The sequence below is a fragment of the Pseudonaja textilis genome, chromosome 2, assembly GCF_049901715.1.
Source record: "Pseudonaja textilis isolate UNSWEBS1 chromosome 2, rPseTex1.2, whole genome shotgun sequence".
Lineage (NCBI taxonomy): Eukaryota > Metazoa > Chordata > Lepidosauria > Squamata > Elapidae > Pseudonaja > Pseudonaja textilis.
This window is the reverse complement of record NC_141991.1, coordinates 148089001-148112017: the sequence shown is the minus strand read 5'-3', so window position 1 is coordinate 148112017 and position 23017 is coordinate 148089001. Positions and strand designations below refer to the sequence as shown.

Here is a 23017-nt window from a genome sequence, read left to right as displayed (position 1 = left end):
CATTTAATTCCGAAAAATTGCTTTTCCGAGGCTGAACCAAGATCTAGGGAGTTCCCTAGTAAGTTCGAGCCTTGCTGCTACCTGCAACTCGCCGGATGAGTTTGGCCTTCCAGGTTGAGCGTTTATCACGGCCTACCTTGGAGGGTCATTGTGTTGGTTGCTAGCGCTTGGATCCCTCCTCTCCCCAGCGTCTATGGCGGAGGCTAAGCACTTGTGGGGGTAGCCAGAAAGGGCACCTTTTGTAGTCGGGGGCTTGTGTGGGGATAGCGTTATTCTGTGTTGATATCTGAATCCTTCGGCGTTTTACATGTTATCGATAAGCGGCCTTTGGGAGAGATGAATTTGCCACCCGCGCCCCTCCTCACGGCCCCTCAGCCTATGGCGGATCTGCTGCCTCCGGCGGGGTGGGAGACAGAAAAAGGAAGAGCCCATGAATCCCGTCCTGCCCCGGCTCGCTGCGAGTCAAGGCAGCGAGAGGGGCGGGCAGTCGAAGAAAGGGGCGCACCCCCTGCCGGAGGAAGCGCCGCTGAGCCCGCCGGGCGCCGCGCCTCCTTTCCGCTGCATCCAAGGCACAGCTGGATCGCATCGACGACTGGGCGGGAGGTCGGGCAAGCAGGCAGGCAGGCGGGCGATGGAGGCTGCTCGCCAGCCCCTCTGCTCGACCCGGCTGCCTCCTGCTGCCGACGTCGCTCGGGCTTCGACAGCCGGCTGAGGGGAGACCTCGCCGCCGCCGCCGCCGCCGCCGCTTCTTTCTGGCGCCTACCGGAGCCGTGAGGTGAGTCCGGCGGCTACGCGGGGCGCTCGCCTCTTCCTCGATTCGCCTCTTTCTCGCTGCTTGCCGCCGTCCCGCCAAGCGCGGGGTGGCTTCTTCCCTCTGCATCCTCCAGCTCCCTCTTTTGTGGAAGTCCAGGCATCCCTCGCTCCTCCTGGCCAGAGAGAATCGCTTCTTTCTCCCCCTCCTCAAGCCCTCTTCCCCGCTTGCAACTTTTGTCCTCGGCTCCGGGATGCGGCCTCTGGAGCCTAACCTATGCCAGGTTGCCCTCGCTTCTTGCTGCCCCCTTTCGCAGACCCTTCCCTGGGTTGTTGTTTTTTTTCCTCCCACGCCCCCCCGCTGCCGGGACAGCGGAGCCGTCGCGCCCGCCCTCCGTAGTGGTGCTGCTCTTTCAAACGTCCCCTCCATCCTTTCTTCTCATTTTAAGGCGCCCCCTCCTGAGCGGATGCTCTCATGTACACAACCACACCCCCAGCAAAAGCGGGAGAGGAGAAATCTCGGAATGGTCTTAATATAGCCGTTATTAACGCCTTTGATTTCTTGGATGTTATATTTGCGTAGATTGGGTTTGGCCGCTGCTATAGTTGCTGGAGGTTCAGGGGGTCCTGCGTTGGAACCGGGCTTCTGTCTCCCAGTTGCAGGGTTTGTGAGTACCCTAATGCATGCAGCTGCTTTTATCCCTTTGTAGAAAAGTCAGTGGCTTTTGTGAAAAAAGAAGTGCACTCTTTTCCCCCCTTTTCTTTCAAAAGTCCTGTTCTATCCAATTAGCCTATAGACATGATCCAGTTGCAAGGGCTTTCCAAGCACAAGTAGCAGACAATAGATGAAAATAGCCAAGAAAGCAAAGTATGGATGGTTTTAACTCAGGTGGCTTTTCAAGTGGTTGGATACATTCCTGGAGGTCAGGTCAGTCGGGAACTGCTAGTCTTCAAGATTCCCGGGAATCTCTGAATTGAGGGCACAGATTTCCAAAGACCAATGGCAGAAAAGGAGCAGGAGAGGACTTTTTTTCCTCTTGCTTGGGAGCACACAGAGCCATCGAGTTTTCCACGGTGAGAAACAAAGTTGAATTAATAGGCTTTGGCCTGTTCCAAATCCTGTTCTTGAGTACCGGGAGCCAAGGATAATTAGGCAGAATCTTGGGGATGTTAGTTAGCTTTTACCAACCGGGGTGTGGCCTTTCTGTGCAAGTTGCCAAAATAACTTGGCTGTGGGCATGCTTTGGCTTGGTCGGGTGCATTTGCCCTTCTCAGGCTGCAAAATATTCCTTTGAACAAATAGAATCTTCTTTTCTAAAACGATTTCTCAGGTGAAGTAGGCAGCTCGTAGGAGGAGGATTGTGAAGATGTGCTCTGAATAGATCTTGGTTTTTAAAAAGAAAAGCTTGTGAATTAATTCAAAGCAGTTGTTCTCTTAACAGAGCCCCTGATTAAGGGCTATCCGTGACTCGAGGCATATGGGCCTATTGGACAGATCTGTCTCTTTTAATTAAAATCTATTTTTGATCTTCTTGAAAAGAAAACCTAGACTGAAGGTGGGGACTTGGCAGTTGTTCAGTGTAACTGTGTAAAAGGTGAAGTGGGATTAAAAGAAGCCACTAGGACCTGTGGTGGTGGCCTATCTGGATTTAGGTCTTTTCACAAGTAACTGGGAAGTCCCCTTTTTTGACATTCAGCTTTTTAATTTTCAGCGTATCCACATTTGACCTTTCTAGGGATTTCAGTCAGTTATATGGTTGCCTCGGATTGTAGGATTTGGGCTTGACATCAGATCAGAGATATAATATTAGGCACCAGAAAGAAACCACAACATTTCCCTTGATAGTCATCATTTCTTCAGTGTGACAAACCATTGTTTAGGAAAGAGTTGTCCCCCAAGGTACCCAGGATTATGTCCAGTTATTTTTGTTCTAAACTCATTAAAATAATGTCATAAGATTAGATCTGGGTTCACTGGGTCCAGTGGAGTCAACCCTCCCATAGGAAAGTAGACTAATGTCATTCAGATGGCACTGGGTAGCTCTGGAAATGGGTGAAGGCAGGAATTGGGGTCTGAATGATGGCAAGGGTTCTAAAAGATTTGATTCCAGAGATGCAGGCAGCACATGAAACCACTTCCCAGTCTGCAGAAAAACCTCTCTCCACGGCATCGATCTCTGGTGCCCAAAAAGTTGGCGGTGGGGGGTGGGGCACTGCTCTGGAAGACTGAGAATGTGGAAACAAAGCAGAACCACACCTTGTTGTTGAATGATCCAGCAATCCCCAATTTTTGACACGAGCAGAACAGAGGTGTTGACCTTTTCAGTGGCAGCCCCATCACAGAAAATTTCTAAAAGAAAATTCATTTATTGTTCTCTCCCTTACAAAATGAACTTGCAAAATTTGTGGATGAATTTGAGGGGATGAGATTAGGGTTGTTGTTTTTTTAAAATATAGGTAATCCTTGACTTAATGACAGTTCATTTAGTGATGATTCGAAGTTTATAACAGCACTGAAAAATATGACCATTTTTCACACTTATGCCCATTGTGGCATCCCCATGATCACATGATCAAAATTCAAATCTTGGCATCTGGTTCATATTTGTGACGGTTGCAGTGTCCCAGGGTCATGTGATCCCTTTTTGTGACCTTCTCACAAGCAAAGTCAATGGGGAAACCAGATTCACTTAACTTACTTGACAATTGCAATGATTCACTTAACAACTGTGGCAAGAAAGGTCGGAAAATGGGACAAAGCTCACTTTATAAATGACTCACTTAACAACAGAAATTTTGACCCGAATTGTGGTTGTAAGTTGAGAACTATCTGTAATAGGCATTTTATTGTTTTTAAGATAGCATGCTTTGGTAGTTTTATACATAGTATTTATACTTTTATTTATATAATTTTGTTATAGTGACTTCGTTTAAATCACTTGGAGGTGGCTGCAAAACTCTTTATATATAATATTTGTCCTATTTCTTTAAAAAGCTATCCATGTCTGAAGCCACTTAATGTGCATTTTGGCCATCCTGTTTCCTCTAGTGTTCTTTTTATGCATATATGTGTATATTTAATACTACCCAGGAACAAAAGATAGATATTGCAAGACCAAGTCTCAGTCTCTAACTCTTCCCCCTCTGGCCAATTTCTGCTCAAAACAACCCTTTCCTCCCCCCACCCCACTTGTCACATCACTGCAAAAGAGACTTGAGAAAAAGGGTACTTGCAGCTGGGTGTCATGTGTAACATGAGTTGATGGCCATCACAACATCCTAAAGCAAGGGATTCTTTCAGCCAATTGTGTGTTGTATGCAGCAAAATTTCCTTTTGTTTGCCTTGTCACTTCAGCCAGTCAGTTGAACTCTTTGATCTCAAACTCTTGTCATGTTACCAAGAATTGTTTTCCATTTCTGTCTCTAGTCCCCAATTCTGTGATGTTTGTCTGCAAACCTAAGCTTTTACTCATATTCAAATAGAGATGGGTCATCTTCTAGCTTTGTTCTGCCTCCCTGTCTCTAATGGAATAGAACCATGAGTGGCTGCTAATCTTGATAATGGCATACCATTCTTAAATCAACAAAGAAAGAGGCTTTTGCTCCGCTATGTTTGTAGGTTTCCAGGATGCATTTGGTTGCCCAGTGTGGCTGGACTTGTGATTGACAAGAGCGTATGACTGAAAACTGTTCTTAGCAGCATGAAAAACCTTTGCTGTGTATAATTCTTTGCCAGGGCGTTTTTAAATATTGTAGGAAGAGAACATTTTTAACTTTCTTTCAGCTCTGATGGAGTGGTCTGTGAGGAATATCCCAACCACTATTTTTGTTAAATAACATAAAACTCAGCAAAGCATGTGACCATTTTGCAGGAATCTCAGCATTTGAGAGGGAGCTGAGTAACTGCAACTTGGTCGAGGATTTGTCTTCTTTTGCTTTAGAAAGGCCAGTTGATTCTGCATTCTTGGAAAAGTCCATTTCATCTAGATGAGTTGTTGGGAAAAATTTCTACAATGAAAGCCTCTAGAGAGATAATAACAATTCGCATCTGCCCCCATCTAGACCTGGACTGTTTGTTTTAGAAACTCTTGAGCGGCCTTCCAAGTCAAGTGTCCCCCTTTCCCATCTCCAGCTGCTCTCTGCTTGCTGTCTTGCCAGCTAAGGACCCCCCTTTTCTTCATTTGCTTATGTGCAAATTAATTAGGGGTTCTTTGAAAAGGACCTATGAATCATCCTTCCCCCAGTTCTGTCTTAAACTCCCACTAGGTAGGAGATCAGTTCCCTGCTCTTTGAGTAATTCGCTTTCCCAAAGCCTCTTGCTAAATCTCAAGCCAGCAACAAAAAAACATCTGTTGTAATCTGTGGCCAGCACAACTGCGGTTCCTCGGACTTCTGGCCTCAAATGTCCTAGAGTTTGTCAGGGAGCTCTGGTTTTGATTAAGCCAGTCAGGCAGCAGTTGTTATCCTGCCCTATGCTGCACAAGTCCCCAAGATGAGTAAATTAAGAGCTGGGTTTAGCACTGAAAAATCAGACCAGGAAGATATAGCTATTCTGCACCCACTCATGCTATTTAAGTATTGAAGGAATTCTCTTCAGCTGGGATGACTTCATCCATTATAAACCATCTCTCTGCCCCATCCTGTAACTCCTACAGATAGTCTTAACTTCCATAGAACAGGAAGTGCTTCGTGGTAGTTGGCTTCTGAACAAAGATCCCCTCTTGGCTCCTTGTGCCAAGGAACAGAGGTCAATGTGGGTGGGTGGGTGGACAGGAAGGGTCCATACTCTCTGTTAAAATATCCAGATAGCAGAAAACAGAAGTGGGTTAATGCAGAAACCAATACCCAGCAGGTCTCTGGCATTTGCCTCTGGTGTTCCAGATAGGAAGCAGATGTTGGTCCTTAAATGGAATAAATAGTAGGCCATAGCTTCAACTTCAAGCAGAAGAATACTTCCTGATTTGTGATTGGAATAGCAGCTAATGGTACATATGAAGAAAGACTATACACTGCTTCTTGCTGATGAAATCCCTCTTCATATTATGCTTCAAGGTCAAAACTTGTCGTCTTTGTTTATTTTTAAGCTGCACTTTACACTCTCCAGGCTGGAGAAGACTACCAGCTACCAACGATGGCAGCCCCTTTCTGCCCTTACTGAGCGATGGAGTGTATGTATACTGCTCTTACTAATGAGAGGGTGCAGGTTGGAACATCTCAGGAAAGGTGCAAAGCAGCTAGTTGTATTCCACTCAGGCAAGATGCCACTTTTGATTTGGAAATGGAGAGGAACAAGGTTCAGAGGATGTGTCTTGGATACAGTTAAAGGAAAATTGTGGAGAAATATTTTGGGTTCTTTTAGATAACTCATTGCATGAAGACTGCAGCACTTAGTACAGATCAGTGAACCCCTTTCCTTATTTTTACAGGCATACCAAGTAGATGAGTTCATTTAGCAGTTTATAATAGTAATGTGCAGTTTCAGATCTGAAGGGAGAAAGATGTTTCAGAATATAAATGTAAGCACATGTGGCAATTTTTGGCAATTCCTTGAACGAAAGGCAAGTTTTTCTTTGCAGCTGTGCAGGATATTCTGAAAGACCTTCTCTCTCTCTCTCTCTTTCTCCCTCCCCCCCCCAACCCTTACTATTTCCAAGAAAATCTCTTCAGGGGACATGAGCATCTTAAATTACCTTCTTTAGCTGTGCATTGCAAATTAAGAACAGTAAGAAATACTGCATTGTTTCACAGTGGTACAATTTTTCAATATAGTAAGAAAACTAGGCATCTTAGTAACATAGTTTGATAAACTATGATTAGAAGATCAGCAAAGATGGGCACAAGTGAGGAACTGTCATCTGTTGGAAAAAAAAATGAGACATTTTTAGAGGGCAACAGTAAGTTAATTTCAGTTCAAAAGATTTAAAAAGAATATAGGAAAGCTGCAACAAAAGTAAGAAAAGGAACATTGAAAATAAACTAGAGTTTTGGGATAATATGTCAAAGAGAACATAGACACAAAGGTAGAAATTAGTTATTTAAAAACTCAGGAAAGTAGATTTATGGTTAAAGATTAATTCTATGGTTAAATAGTAAACTTTCAACTAATGGGAAGAACAAGTAAAAAGGAGGTCTCTCTTTGAGCTTATTCAGAGAATGTTGAATAATGTCAGGAATAGATAGCAGATACCACATTTTGGAGTAGAGGTATCTATCCAAAGCACATACCTAAAGAAGTCTTATACTATCCAAAAGTGGCATTCTGTTACAAAGCTGTAAGAACAATGGACAATATCTCCTGTGGAGAAGTGGAAGATCTCCTTTATTCTTTAGATAAGTTGAAGAAATATCTGGCTCCGGTTGCAGATTCTTTTCAGGAAAAAGGGTAAGAAAGTTCTTGTCAGTGGGTTTCATCTGGCCCATCACATATTTTCCTCTGTGTGATTGTCACACAGATTCCCCAGATGGACCTTCAAAACTTGCTCTCACTAAGGAGCAGTGGAATGGAAGAGCAGGGATGGGGGGAAAAATAAGGGCCGCTAGGAGGAGAGAAACCTCAAATCCAACTACTGCTGGCCTTAAATGCAAGCTACTCAATGCAAGAAGCCTTGCGAAAAAAATACCTGAATTTTTCCTCTTACTAAATATGACTAAATTCGACATATTTGTCTGTGAAACATAGCCCAACGCATCTCTCCCTGACTCCATTACCACAGTAAGAAACTATCATGTTTACCGATCAGATCATGAAATTCGTAGAGGGGGTATTGCTATCTTCTATAAAAAGTCCTTACATCTAAAAAACATCCAAGTTACCCAGGAGCTTGCTCTTCCTGAGACCATCATCTGTGAACTATCCTTAAATATCACATTTCAATTCTTACTATGTTACAGAGCACCTGATTATGACATCGAACATGTAAACAAGCTAAATACACTACTAACATGGGCAGCATCCTGCCCATACCCTTTTATCTTTCTTGGTGATTTCAATCTACCCCATATTGACCGGACTGGACCCTAAATGAATGTCCAACTGAACCCATACACGCAACCTTCTACAATGCTGTTACAAATCAGGGACTGGAACAACTAGTAACCAACAACACTAGACTAAACAACTGCCTTGATCTCATCTTCTGCAATAGTTTGAATTTAATTTACGGAATACAAACTAAAGAACCCTTTTCCAGCAGTGACTACAATATGATTGACTTTTGTCTCAACATACACCCACACAAAAATCACCACAATGATGTAATCCCCAATTATAACTTCAAAAAAGGCAACTATGATCTTATAGACAACAATCGCTCATCCCTTGATTGGCAATCTCTATTCACTGGATGCAATACTGTTGAAGACCATTACAACATATTTTTACTTGAAGTCAAAAGAGTTATCGAACTATATGTACCAACAACAACTCCCTGCCCCCCGCAAAAAACAGATTACCCATAATAATAAGGAAACTTCAATCCAAAAAGAGATCACTCTGGTAGAAAAACGAATCTGGTCACGTTGCCAATTTCAAAAGCCGATACAAAAATTTATGCCACCAGATAAAGACTGAATGCACCAATTATCACATTAAAGAAGAGGAAAACCTTCTATGCACCAATTCGACCCATGATTTTTACAATTTTGTAAACAACAAACTAAAAAACTCAAGGTCCATCCCACCCCTGATAGGACCTAGTGGTAAAGACTGCAACGACGACACCATTAAAGACAACATTTTTAACACATTCTTCGGCTCAGTATTTGTAAACAGCAATGGATCATGCCCAGTATTTCCTAGCCAAACCACAGATAATTAGAATGATCTAATACATATCGATTTTACAGAAGACAATGTTGAAAAAGCACTACACAATCTAAAACCATCTCTATCTATTGGATTGGATGGAATATGTGCCTACATCTTAAAAAACCTATCCACTGCCATAGCCGAACCTCTAAGCATAATCTTTAAAAAATCTTTCAGGACCAGCTCCTTGCCTAACCTATGGTCACAAGCCATGGTCATCCCCATCTTCAAAAAGGAAGACCCCAGCCTAGTTGAAAATTACAGACCAATCTCCTTATGCTGCGTCATCTGTAAAGTCATGGAATCAATTATTAACCAATCCATTATCCTCCACTTAGAGACAAACAACCTACTCTCCAATAAACAATTTGGTTTCAGGAAAAAACTATCCTGTAATCTGCAACTCTTAGACTGCAAAAACATATGGACGACACAACTTGATCAGGGCAAAGCAATAGACACAATCTACATAGACTTCTATGAAGCCTTTGATTCAGTGGTACACAACAAACTACTAAAAATAAAATCTTATGGTATCTCTGGACAACTGCATAACTGGATAGAAGCATTCCTGTCAAACAGACAACAAATGGTCAAAATTGGGAGTGTCCTATCAAATTCTGTACCTGTCAATAGTGGTGTCCCACAAGGCAGTGTTCTAGGACCAACTCTCTTCATACTCTACATAAATGACTCTCTGTGATCATATTAAGAGCAACTGCATTCTTTTCACTGATGATGTAAAGCTGTTCAATACCACAGACAATACTGCTACCCTTCAAAAAGATCTTGACTATATATCAGAATGGTCAAACAAATGGCAACTTCAAATCTCAACAAATAAATGCTCTGTCTTACATATTGGCAAAAAAAAAATCAGAAAATAAAATACAAGCTGAATAGTCAAGATCTTGTTGATGATCCAAGCTCTGTAAAGGACCTTGGAATATTCATCTCTAATGATCTAAGTGCTAGAGCCCATTGTAACTACATAGCCAAAAAGGCATTAAGAGTTGTTAACCTAATCCTACGTAGCTTTTTCTCTGGTAATACCACACTAATAACTAGAGCATACAAAACATTTGCTAGACCAATACTTGAATACAGCTCATCAGTCTGGAACCCACATTACGTATCTGATATTAGCACAGTTGAGAAAGGCCAGAAATGTTTCACAAGAAGAGTTCTCCACTCCTCTACTCATTGTAGAATACCTTATGCCACCAGACTTGAAATTCTAGACCTAGAAAACCTTGAATTACGCCCTCTTTAGTCTGATCTAAGTATGGTATATAAAATCATACATTGCAATGTCCTACCTGTCAATGAATACTTCAGCTTCAACCATAACAACACAAGAGCACACAATAGATACAAACTCAAGGTTAACCGCACCAAACTTGATTGCAGGAAATACGACTTCAGCAACAGAGTGGTCAATGTCTGGGATACTCTACCTGACTCTGTGATTTCTTCCCCAAACCCCAAAAACTTTAACCTTAGACTTTCTACTATTGACCTCACCCCTTTCCTAAGAGGTCTGTAGGGGGCATGCATAAGCGCACCAACGTGCCTACTGTCCCTGTCTTATTGTTTCTTTTATTTTTGTTATATGTACCCATTTCGTGCATTCATAACTATGTATATACTTATTATCTTGTAAGCAATTGACAAATCAAATAAAGAAGAAAAGAAGAAAAAACCATAACTGTACTACAGAGTGGGAGAGGGAATGAAAACAGGAAAGGTGCAAACAGTGTTCTAATGCCTTACAATGAGTATCAGAAGTGAGTGGGATGGAGAGAGGGAAAGCCACAGAAAATAAAGGTTGAAAGGAATGCTCCTGGGATCTGTTTTCCATAAAAGCGCAGTAAAAATGTGGAGAAAAGTGCCTTAAGAAGGGAGAATAGCCACGTTAGCTTCTGTTGAACTTTAGAAGAGGATGGGCAGCCGACATTCAGGAGAGACAAATGCTGCCCCATCATAAGGGGAAGAGAAAGGCCAAGAAGACTAAACAAAACCTCATTTATGCATGCGTTTTTTTCCTGCAGCTTACTTTACTGTAAAAAAACAATCATTGTACCGAACACCTTTCAAAAACGCAGAATGATTGTTTGCTTTCTGACCTGTAATACAGGTCATACAAAAACCACCCTTGATTTGTCTCTGAACTAACCACGTGATATGTAGAGCACTTTATTGTGCAATTCCCTGTTTTTTTCAGAGAACTTTAATAAGGATCCGGATGATGTCAGGTGTCCTTTTGAATCCTTTTATGCCTTCCCACCTTCTCTCTCTCTCTTTCTCTCTCTCTCTCTCTCTCTCTCTTTCCTTATCAGTAAAATATTTTAAGAAAGTAACAATGGCATTTCTGCTTAAGATCCCTCTGTTTGGAAATACTTATGCAGTGACACAGAGATATTGTAAATGCTATGTTTTAAGACTTGGCTCCATGCACTGGGCTTGGATTGATTTCACCTACCCCTTTCAACATAACCTACGCTGTATGATATCAGAAGGCTGATCCCCACTTATTTCAATCCATAAATATTTGGAAGTAAATAATTTATCAGATGGTAAACAGCTTCTGGATCACTTGGAAAAATTATCTGAATTCTGAACTGACTTTTTTTTAGTAATGGTGTAAGGGAAAGACATAATGTTCTTTGTAAAACTGTGCTACATCCCTTATGTCCTAAATAGAATTTTCACTGGATATTGGTATATTGATAAGGACAGTTTTGATGTCTCTTTTCTAGTTGAAGACCTACCTTGGTGATGTTTTGAATAGACAACCCTCTTGATCTTGTTAGACTTGATAACAGATTTTGATATCACCCATCAATCTTTCTGGACTAACTGTGGGGTTCAGGAGTAGAAGTTCTGTTAATGGTTTCCTCCTTCCTAACTAGTTGCTATCAGTTCATTGGGAAAGAGAAGTCAACCCGTTACTCCAATGTAAAGTTCCTCAAAATATTTGCATGAAGCTGCTGGTTAAGGTCGTTCAGAGGGCAGGGAATGAGCAAAAGGTTAATGATATTCAGCTCTACATATCAGCCCTTATCCAGACACCTGTTGTAGTGGATGTCCTGTCCTGATTTCTGGATATTGTTAGGGTCTGGATAGGAAATAACAGGTAGAACCCTAGTAAGAGAATTCAAGGCATTCTAGCAGGATCATGCTGTCCCCTTCAGAACTGGTATGAAGAAATATAGAGATAACCTTGATAAAGGAATGCAAGAATAATTGAAGGGAACTGATAGGCAACTCAGTCCTGTGAAAGGAGAAGTCATAAGAAAAACTCAAAACAACTCCACCTTGATTCTGTTTGGTAAAAGAGAGACCAGGTTCTATGATTATTCAATATAACAGTAAAGTAGTATTCCTTGAATCCTTGTTTTGTTTACTTCCGAAATGATTTACCTGGACAGACTGACAAAAGATTTCTGGAAATCCTCCTGGACTTCTGCTGGAATAGTAGGTGGAAACATAGCCATGAGAGCCTTTGCAGGATTATATTTAATGTATCAGTGCCCTTTCCTGGATCAGGATGCATTGCTTATAGATGATCATGCCCTCATCACTTCACAGTTGGTCTTATTGCCATTCACACCAAATGGGGTGTCATTGAGACAACTTTAGTCTGCCATGCAGCTGCCAGGATAATTAGAATCTGTACTGTCTCAGCACAAGAAGCATTTTACAGGAAAGAAACAGTAAAGAAAAATAGTTAACTACTGGGACTTATTGGGGGAAAAACATGGAGAATATGAGATGAAATCAAAAGAGCAACTAACTGTAGACACATTTAATTTTCAATAGTTTTTGTATGTACTAATGTTAAGGGTTTAGGGCAGGTAATAAAGCATCTGGAAAAGAGTAGCAGAAGACAGAATTTGAGCTACATACAAATGATGAACATGCAATTGTTAAAATGTATAAGCTTTTGAAATTTGAAATGGAAGAACAAGTGAAAGATTGTATGATAAAATGGGTTAAGAACTTTGCATGGTTATATTGATGGAACAATGGCAAAATAAGTGGTTAAAAGGACTGAAATTTAATTTATGTTGTACCCTAAAAAAGAATTTTTATAAATGATGTACCGTTGGTATATGACTCAAGAAAAATTGTCTAGAATGTGTAAAGGTGCTTCAAATTTATATTGAAAATGTGGATAACACAAAGGGTGATTTTTATTATGACTGGTGGATTTGTACAAAAGCCAGAAATTGGGAGGGAGGGAGACAGGGAGGGAAGGAAGGAAGAAAAGATCGATTTCCTATTTCAATAGCCCAATCACATCAGTCTCAGGGTTAATTCCAGCTGCTGTATGATGCGTGATACATATTTAGCTTCCCACCAAACTCATTCACTTGCTCTTAGGTCCAGTTTAGGAGGCTTTAAGACAAACTGGACCTCATTTGCAAACAGTACTTTGTTAAGATCTAATTAATTCCAAGAAAGTTCCAAGAAAATGGTTTTTTTTTTTACTTTTTCAGTGGGTTTTTTTTTTTGGAAAAAAACACATTTTTTGGAAGAATTTGCTTAAACCTTAAAATCTCTTCTTCTTTTTTAACCATTTGTTTTTAGAGAAATGCAAGAAATCAGAAATGCAAGAAATTTTGCACATAAGGAAAACTATTGAGTTTCAACTGACTGTAGCTATTGTGACATTACATCTCTCCACCCCCATCTAAGCTTTTACAGATATATCAGGCTTGCATGATTAGGGTGTAGGCACTCAGTCCCCTGTGGTGACCTTCATCTCATGTCAGATTATTAATGCGAGGTGATAAAAGTGGGAGGAAAGGACTCATAATTCTTGTGAAGGCTGCTGTATTGCCGGGTCGTGTCATCACTTGATATTTCAGATTAATGATGACATCATGCATCCAGGCCCTGAGATACAGCATTCCCCTCTCTAAAGCCAAATAAATATAAAAGAAAGTTGTGAGGGGAATTGACTGGGGGAAGGATTAATTATACTACTATAGGATTTTGAGGTGGTTTCTGTTTGCAGAGAAGTAGCCCTAGGAGCACAATTTCCTGGAGAAGTAATGACTCTTTTGTGACAACCTTTCAGTATATCAGTGGCATTAATGCAAGCAATGGAAACGGAAGAGAACTATTTTTAAATGACTGGTGAAAATATAGGTTCCCCAATTGTCCTATGGGCTAATTTTAAACAGGATTTGATCTGAAGTGAAAAATGCAAATTGGAACATTTTCTAAGAATGCAGAATTCTGACATTATAACAATACCCTACCAATGAATACAGGGACTGAGAGGTGGATTGTGTTAGTTGCCTTGGTGGTCTCTCTTTCCTCTTATAAACTCATGTCTGAGTTGATGACTTCATGATATAGAGGCACTCAAGGATGAAACCAGGTTCCAGTAAAATTCCCTAAACACAAGAATAAAACATTGAGAAATGTATTCTGAAAGCAAACGTTTACTTTAAATCAACAAAATAATTAATTCTTGAAAAGTTTCTGCTAGCGTCAGTTATATCACCAGCACCTTCTCTTTCAAATTCCAGAAACCAATATTGTTTACTTATTCTGAGTGTTATACTAATTGATAGGTAAAGAGAGGGAGGAAGAGAAGGAGGGAGGGATTTAACTTGCTTGCTGAGTTTTATGCACATGGGGCCTACCTGGTGTAGAATGGTGGCCTTTTCCCCCAACTATATTTGCTGGGATGTAGATCGAACAGAAATGGCAAAATCAGGGCTATGGTGTAGAACAATCTCCTTTTATAATACCATGTTTGTCTTTAAGAAGAAAGACATTTTCCATTGTGATCTTTGTGGAAGTTTGAAGAATGGCCTAGCCGTAGCCCATCAAGAATACATCTCTACCTCTCTTCTTCCAGCATATACCCATCTCAGTTGCATGTAAAAATGCACTAAGAATCCACATAAAGGGCTCGAAGAAGATGGTAGAGAACAGCCTTTATATAGACAACAGACCCACTGCTGTCTAGATCAATAACTTCTGAATCAAGCAGATGGTTTGCAATTTTTAATCTAACAAAAAAGTAAGCTAGCAGCTTCCAAAGTGTGAAATCTAAACATTAAGAAATAGGGTTTATATTTGGCTGCAGTCAAATCCTTTAAATAAACAATCTTTCGTTACTAAAAGCTTAATGCATTTGGAATTTAGTTTTCCAATCTTGAAATTTAGCTGGATCCAAAATATGGAATGGAGTGAAATGTATTCGCCTTGAATCTTCCAAAAATGGATTTATCCAAACCTTGCAGCATTGGCTTGCTGTTTGCAGAGAGCTTCGCTCATTACAGATTTTGAAGAAATATCTTGATGAGGAATCTTTTTCTTGTCTATGTTGTCTGTGGGGTAAGCTGGATATTCAGCATGATTCAATATTGCAGGAATTCTTGAGGTGCTCTGTGTTTTCTTAAGAAGATGGAGTTTTCATAATCAAAATCCATTCAACACAATATGTTACATCTTTTTACTCTGTCTCTGGCAGGCTTTCCATGTCTGCCTCTGGTATTGCTAAGATGTTGCCTACATTGTTTTCAGCTGGGGCTCATCTTTCCATTGAGCCAACTGTCATATGATGGGATACTACACTATCTTTGGAATAGAAGAATAATTTTTGCATTCTTTACCATCAACAAACCTACCAAAGGTCATCCCTAGGCTCTATGGCTTGTTATAGTCGGAAGTAGTATATATATCCTGCATTCCAGGAGGACACATTGGATTGGACATTGGATAGGAAAAGGCTCTTGTAATATTGGCCTGTGTCCTTCTTCCTTCCAATCTACCTCACTTCCATTGAAAGTCATCTTTCCTGAGCCTGCGGAAATACCTATGTCTGTGGAAGACATAGGCCAGTATCTGGGCAGTCCCACTCTAGTACTGTACATATAAACCAATATACCATCCAAGTGAATTAATATTGTAAGGTATAATTGATGAAGATGCACTACTTTGGGGCTCAGTGGACCTTCTGTTGTATTATAACATTTTTCAAAGAGCCCCTTGACTGCAAAGACAAAGTAAATATGTGAGGATTATGGGATGAGAGTCTTATTAGTGAACGCCTCTCTTCATGCAAGGACAAGACTAACTACCACCCTCCATGTCACATAGATCAGCCTGATAACCCAAGGTGCTGTAGCTCACTAAATACTTCTAGGATGGTTGCTCTGCAGGTTTAATATGTACAGTACATTTTGGATTTCAGTCTTGCAAATTTTAACATCTCAATGTGACTCCCATCTCCTTCATGTTATATGGCAACCTGCAGAAAGCTACTCTTATTGGGGAATCCTCCTTCTCATGTTACTATCAGGAGCTAAGGAGTCCTTCCCAAATCCTGTTTTGACGACATCATGAGCTTGGATCTACATGTCTCTTTGATTTTTAATAAGTCTTCAGAGGTAACTTTTCCCAGTTAAACCAGAAAATATATAACATTATACTGGGAAATTGTTTGTTGTATGTACTCCCTGCAAAATGTCATGTTTGAATGCTCTTATGTCCATTTGATAATAATATCCCCACAACATATCTCCCACGTGGCATTTTATCTTGCATTGACCACCAGGAGACAGTAGGTAGTCAGTTTCATTCTTACTAGATATCATTAGAAGTAGAGGCCGGTCTTATTTTATGGGTTTAAAACCTCTAGCAGGATCTGTTCTTGTGGACCTTGATATTTTAGATTATTATATAAAATGCATTAGCTTTAGGAGCTATCTAGATTCCAGTGAAGGACAATCACTTGGAATCATGTTTTACAGAATGGAAACTGAGGATGAGACATGTTACCGGCTTAAAAGCTTCTGTATATTCTTATGACTGAGCTTTGATGGGGGAATATGTGACTCCAGGACCGACAGGAACTCTCATCCTAATGTCCTGCAGGTTTTGTTGTCAACTGGCTTTTCAGATGCTGTAGGTGTAGGTCCAGCAGTTTTTTTAGGCTGTCTCCCTAGGATTCGCGTCCTCTTCTGCTATGGAATAAAAAAGTCAAGAAGAGAAAGAAAGTGTATATATATATATATAAAGATTTTAATCCTCCTGGGTGAGACTTCTACTGGTGGTATGATAAGTGGCTTCAGCTCTTTGCTTCCCCCATGACGTGAGAACTGGGGTTGTACTAAACTAATTGATTCTATTTGTTCAATGCTTTTCTTGTATAAGATGATGCACATCTCAGCTTGTGTTGAATTATAGTGTATGAAGGGTGGCATTTATCTAGCATACAAACAGGCACAGAGGGTTACAGCATTCCTTTGCAACACCAGTCAACCACTTCTGCTCTTCTTGTAATTGTCCCTTGTGCTTAAATATGCAAAGTCATATGAAGTTCCCTGTTGGTTTTGCCCTCTGGTGTGCAGGGTTGTATACGTAATTAACGGCTGGCTGCTTGTACCGTTGGAGCTTCTCTGCTGTGGCATGCAGGCTTCACTCATCTTTTAGTTGGGCCATGGGCTTCCTTGTTTGCTAGATTGATGTATTCAAGTTGCTTCTCTTGCTCTCAAATTGTGATCCACTGCTACTTTGGCTTGGTGCTCAGGTATTTTTGAAAACACTTGTCTACTTTTTCTCTCTTAGGCTCCCTTTCAGCTTTGTTGAGTCTAACATTCTTCTAAACATCTTAACTTTGCTGGGCTTTTTCTGACAGACTGTGGCAAGATTGCTTTCTCTGGCTTGAAATGCTCTTTTCCTGGTTTTTTTTAGTAGTTGATTCTCCACTCCAAAACAAGTCTTCCTTCTTGCTGCTGCTGCTGCTGCTTCTGGTGACTCAACAGCCTGAAGCCATAGGCTGGGACGTGCCTGGATATGATTTTTGGGCTGGCTATGCTGGTACATCTTGGCGTTCTGGGTTAGTGCAGTTATTTTACCCGGTCACGTTGCTTGCGACCAGCTGGTTTCTTCGCTGAGTAAGCCACTTTCCAGGTAGGAAAAAACCAAGGATGGGAGACCTGTCCGAAGAGCCCTCGACCAAAGTGAGATTGGAAACATTTGAAGATTTGAAGGGGAGAGGGAGGGTATCTTCGCTCCTAGAACTGCTGCAGTCTTGTGAGCCAAAATTGTCAAACATCTACTTTTAGATGGATCAGAAAGCACTGATTCTCTTTCTATCCCTCAATACAGTTGTTTGTAATTTTTTTTAAGTGCTTTTAAATAAGTTGCAAGTAGCCATTTGTGTGATGAGTGGTCACTTGAATAATTATTTGCCACCATCCCTTGCAGGTGCAACTCTCAGTAAGGTGAGGATTATGTACAGTCCATACCATACTGGTTTTCCTTATATAAGCACAAGCATTGTCAATAAGTGACTAGCATCCCATAGCCTGTTAGTATGTAGGATAAAATGTCTTACATAACTCAGCTCACTGAAGGCTGTAGAAGTGCATGGTGCATTGGTTGATCTGATATTGCATGCATAGGAATAGGTGACTTGCATATGATTGACCCCCTCATCCCAGATAGTTCAGATGAAACTTTGCAACATAGCTTTACCAGAGAAGAGAGCCTCCTTCTTTTGCTATTGTACAGCCAGAGCAACATATTGCTCTCCCATGTCCTTGGGTTTGGCATTCTTTCTACTTGAGATCTACCAGGATGCCAGGGGCTGAACAGAGGTGCCTTCTGCTGCTGACGATGAATGCACTGTCATGTGTGTGTCTTTAAATAAAATAAGGCAATCTCCATAATTTCAAACAATAGAGTATACAATGTCACTCTTCAAAACTATTAGAATGTTTGGCAACTCTGAAGCTGCCTAATTTATTTTTTAAGAATCATAGTTGAAAGGGGCAGTGTAGACCTATGAATGCACTCCCTCACTCAGTTCTGGAATCCAAATTAAAATATTCCAGACAGATCAATGTGTGGACTCTACTTTCATATATCTGGTGAAGAGGAATCCACTACTTCTCGGGGTCTTTTTTCCTTTTCTCAGACTGTTCTTATTGTTAGGATTTATTTTTCCTGAAATTCATTTGGAATTGGACCTCTAAGTCAAAAGTTTTGTGTCTCGCATTGTGGATTGAGACAAGCCTTGTCCTCCTTCTGTGTTGCAGCCATGCAGTATATGAGGAGTGCTAATTTATCCTATGTTGAACATCTTTTCTCAAGAATAAACTTTCTCAGTACCTTCAATCTCTTTTCATAGTTCTCTGGTCAATTAAACTGATCTTCTTTGAACGTATTCTAATGTCTGTGAACATTTCTTAAAGTATGATACCCAGGATTAGCAACGGTAATTGAGATGTCTGGCCAAAGGAGAATAGAGTGGAATAATTCTTCCTCATGATTTGGAAATTATATTTCTTTTAAGGCATCCTAAAGTACCATTTGCAATCACTGTTGTCATATCACACTGTTAGCTCCTACTTGGTTTGTAGTCACTTACTTATCTTTTTTGCAAACAATATTAACCTTTTGGTCAGGTAGTTTCCTAAGTAAAGAATTTCACACTTCCTCCTGTTAAATTTCACTCAGTTTACTTTCATTCCATTTAACCAGACTACCACATTATTATTAGTATTATGTGTGAGTAATCTACAGTTGTCTCAAAGGTGCTTTTTCAAGTATTTTTTTTTCTCTTGAGGAGAAAGGAGACATTTCACTTCTCATAGAATAGAACAGAATTCTTTATTGGCCAAGTGTGATTGGACACACAAGAAAATTGTCGGTGCAAATACTCTCGTATACATAAAAGAAAAGATACATTCGTCAAGAGTCAAGAATCATAAGGTACAAGAATTAATAGTAGTCATAGGATACAATAAGCAATAAAATCATACTAGGAAAGTCCATATAAATCATAAGGATACTAGCGACAAAGTTACAGTCGTACAGTCACAAGTGGGAGGGGATGGATGATAAGGAGTGATGAGAAGATTAACAGTAATAGTAGTGCAGACTTCGTAAATGGACAGTGTTGAGGGAATTACTTGTTTAGCAGAGAGATGGCGTTCGGGGAAAAACTGTTGTTGTGTCTAGTTGTTCTGTTATGAAGTGCTCTATAGCGTTGTTTTGAGGAAAAGAGTTGAAACAGTTTGTGGCCGGGATGTGAGGGGTCTGTAAATATTTTCACAACCCTCTTTTTGACTTGTGCAGTATACAGGTCCTCGATTGAAGGCAGGTTGGTAGTAATTGTTTTTTCTTTCTTCTCATCCAAGAAGCTTCATTTTCTTTTTCTTCATTTCACAACTTTTTTTTCCTCAAGGGGGAAAAAACATAGTCTATTTGCCATTTAAAAAAGCACCTTTGAGACAGTCATGACCTGGATGACTGAGAATCTCCATAGATGTAATCTACAGTTAGACTCACAGTCTAAGACTGGTGAAAACTTACTGTGGTTCATTGCACGACTGTCAACCAGATGTTTAGACTGGATATGGCATTTTTATCCACCTATCAAACCCTTTCCAAGGACCTAAAATAGTCAGATGATGTTGTTTGATTGTATTAAATATATTTTAAGATGTTCCAAGTAAAACTGCCTTTTGCAATTGATTGGAAATAGTTTTGTCAATGCTGATGGTGTTCAAGTGTTGCTAGATGATTTGGGATTTCCCCCAAAGTGCCTATTACTATTATAATTTTGCCTTTTGAAGTATTAGCTGTCCGAGCTATGTTGTATCATCTGAAAATCTGACAAGCATTTCCTCCACCATTTCACCTAAATCATCCGGGAAATGATTGAACAGTAGAGGAGTGATTGTTGTGGCACTCCATTCAAATCCTCTGTTCAATTTGATATAGGTAGAACTGTTAATCAGCAAATTTTGAATTGTTTTAATGTTTTTAAGTTGATTTTTTAAAGAAAGAGATAAGTAAGCTGGCATTCTGCAAAAGACTACCCTCAAGCATAATTTGTACTTCTTCAATGTCTTAGGGACCCATCTAGAGTCCATTTCATTTTTTGTTCCTAAAAAATGAAATAAAATCCAGGGTTTTGTCTGCTTTCTGATGCCTAACGCACCCTAGAACCATTCTGTGAGCGCCCATATAATTCTCAGAGTTCCATATTATGATAAAGAATCTCAAAGGTGGGTTCCCTGCTTTAAAGTCAGAGTTGGGGAATTCTTATCTGATCTTCCAGATTTTGAACATCCTTAGAAGTCTTATTTCCTTTAAGCATCCATGAAATATTTGTATACTCTTTTGAGTTTTGACTTGATTCTAAGAACACTAACTAGCATCTTATGTGCTTCATGAAAATGTAGATTGCTTCTCAGGGCTCTTGTATTGGCTGACACAGGCCCTCATCACCTGACATAAGATCACCCCTGTCCTCTGTAATATTTGCAATTGCAGCCATAGACCAGAACAAGTTTGTTTACTTTAATGTTTAGCAAGTCATGCTACAGTTAATCTCAATTATTTTGATTACTTTAGCTTTGGTTTTCTGCTATGTTCCCAATAATTGCTTCTTTTATTGCCTTTTTTTTTTACTTATGTCCTCCCTAATTTACAGACCTGAAGCTTGCACAGAATATTCTGGACATGATAAAATTAGGCTTTGGTTGTATTTATGGAATGCCAAATGTATCCAAACTGAGAGATACACTCTGTACTAATACCAGTATCTGGGAATGCTGAACACCCAACCAAGATGGGTAACTTAGCTGACAGTATTGTAAAAGCCTTGATTGGCCAAACGATGTTGGGTGGCAAATACAAGTATGGGCTGATCTTTCCACAGATTGTGACTTGGAATGTAGGAGGAGTAAAGGGGAAAGAGCATACATTAACAATGAAAGAAGAGAAAGAAAAAATATTGCAGCTCTGTGAAATTAAGAGAATGGGGAACAGAAATCTTCTTTAACTGTTCATGTATTTTTCTGAACTCAGTGGCTAATGCACAAGCCCAAGAAAAGGCATAACTTCTTTAAAGGGTAGCCAACAGGTAGAGAGAGAACCTAGGCTGGATTTTTGCCTGGTTCACATCTGAATGAATGTCTCTCATTAGTCTGATCTTGTAGAGTAGCACTGATGAATACATGCAGGGAAGTAAATGCTATTCGTACAATAAAATTAAAATTAATTTCCAACATAATGAATAAAAAGTGGACATAGCCTTCCATTAGGGAAACCTCTTGAAACAAAACAGATACAATTATGTGACAGAGTTCCACAGAAATGTATAAAATTACAGTAATGGAAAATAGGAAAAAGGGTGCTTGATGGAATGATTAATTAAAAGAGGCTGTTAGTAAGAAAAATGCATATACAAAAATGACTAATGCAGTGACAGAGAAAAAAGATATTTGTAAAGCATATGGACAGAAGAAAGGTAGTGGTGAATAATGTAGTCAGTGACAGCAGAGAACTATTAAGATTACTGTAAAAGGGCAGAGAAAATGCAGAATGCTTTTGATTAAAATAAAAAATAGTTTGGGAAATACTCCAGGTGAAGAGATCTAACCAAGGAGCCTCCATCAGTGTGAAGGGAATTAAAGTGATGAGATGGTGTGGGATGTACTCTAACTCAAGTAAGGGAATTTTTGAAGGAGTATTTTAGAGATTTGTGTGGTAATGACTTGTCAAAGAATGGTTTTAAACAAACAGTATAAATGTTAGTGTTTAATGAAAAAATAGAATGTTGAGAAATGATAAGGCTACAGGTGCAGCTGGTGTAACTGGAAATGTTTAAATATGGATGTGGTTTGTTAACTTGAGTGGCATGACTTGTGCAACACCTGTAAAGACTGAAGCTGTATCTGATGCTTGGAAGAATCAATTATTGTTCCCATGTACAAAAGAAAAGGAGCAAAAGTGGAAAAAAAAAATGCACAAGAGAGATTTAGTATGTTAATTGTATTTAGTATGTTAATCAGGGGTGGGATTCTACCAGTTTGCACCTATTCACTAGAACCGGCTGTTAACATTCTAAGCAGTTCAGAAACCTGTAGTTAGAAGAAATTACTGGCCTAATCCTGTAAAGAAGGCAGGAAGGAAACATTCTGGTGTTGCTTACAGAAACTGCTTCTCCATTAACCCTTATTACATTCTTGGCAGGACAAGACTTCCTGTCTCAGGAACGTCTCTGGAGTTTTTTTCCCTCCTTTGCTGGTACTTAGCTTGTGTGGAGTGACCATTCAAAGTTACAATGGCACTGAAAAAGTGACTTATGACCATTTTTCACACTTAGGACTGATGCAGGATCCCCACAGTCATGAGAGGCCAGGCGAAGAGATGTGTGCCTCAATGTGAGTGATATTGAGTTGGCCACACTCAGCCAATAACATGGCCACCAAGCCATGTCCACCCAGTCACATTACCACCAAGCCACACCCACCATCTAAGCCACGCCTAAAAAGACCCAGTTGTTAAAAATTTGAATCCCACCCCTGATATTAATTAATTTTAGTGTGTTAATAGGAGTCCTGTGGCACAGTGGTTAGAATGCAGTATTGCAGGCAAAAATCTGCCAACTGTTCAGTCCTGACTGGCTCAAGG

At 40.1% G+C, this 23017-nt stretch overlaps 1 protein-coding gene across 3 annotated transcripts in view; it reads left to right on the top strand.

Annotated features, from left to right (window-relative positions):
- The first annotated feature begins 503 nt into the window (after window positions 1–503).
- The window catches only part of S1PR2 (sphingosine-1-phosphate receptor 2), a 62037-nt gene continuing 39523 nt past the window's right edge, over window positions 504–23017 (top strand). Inside the window, exon 1 of one of the 3 annotated variants that reach the window (XM_087925830.1) lies at window positions 504–775. The gene's annotated coding sequence lies outside the window, so the exon portion shown is untranslated. The remainder of the gene's footprint in view (window positions 776–23017) is intronic. The other 2 variants (XM_087925829.1, XM_087925831.1) reach the window with 2 other exon arrangements.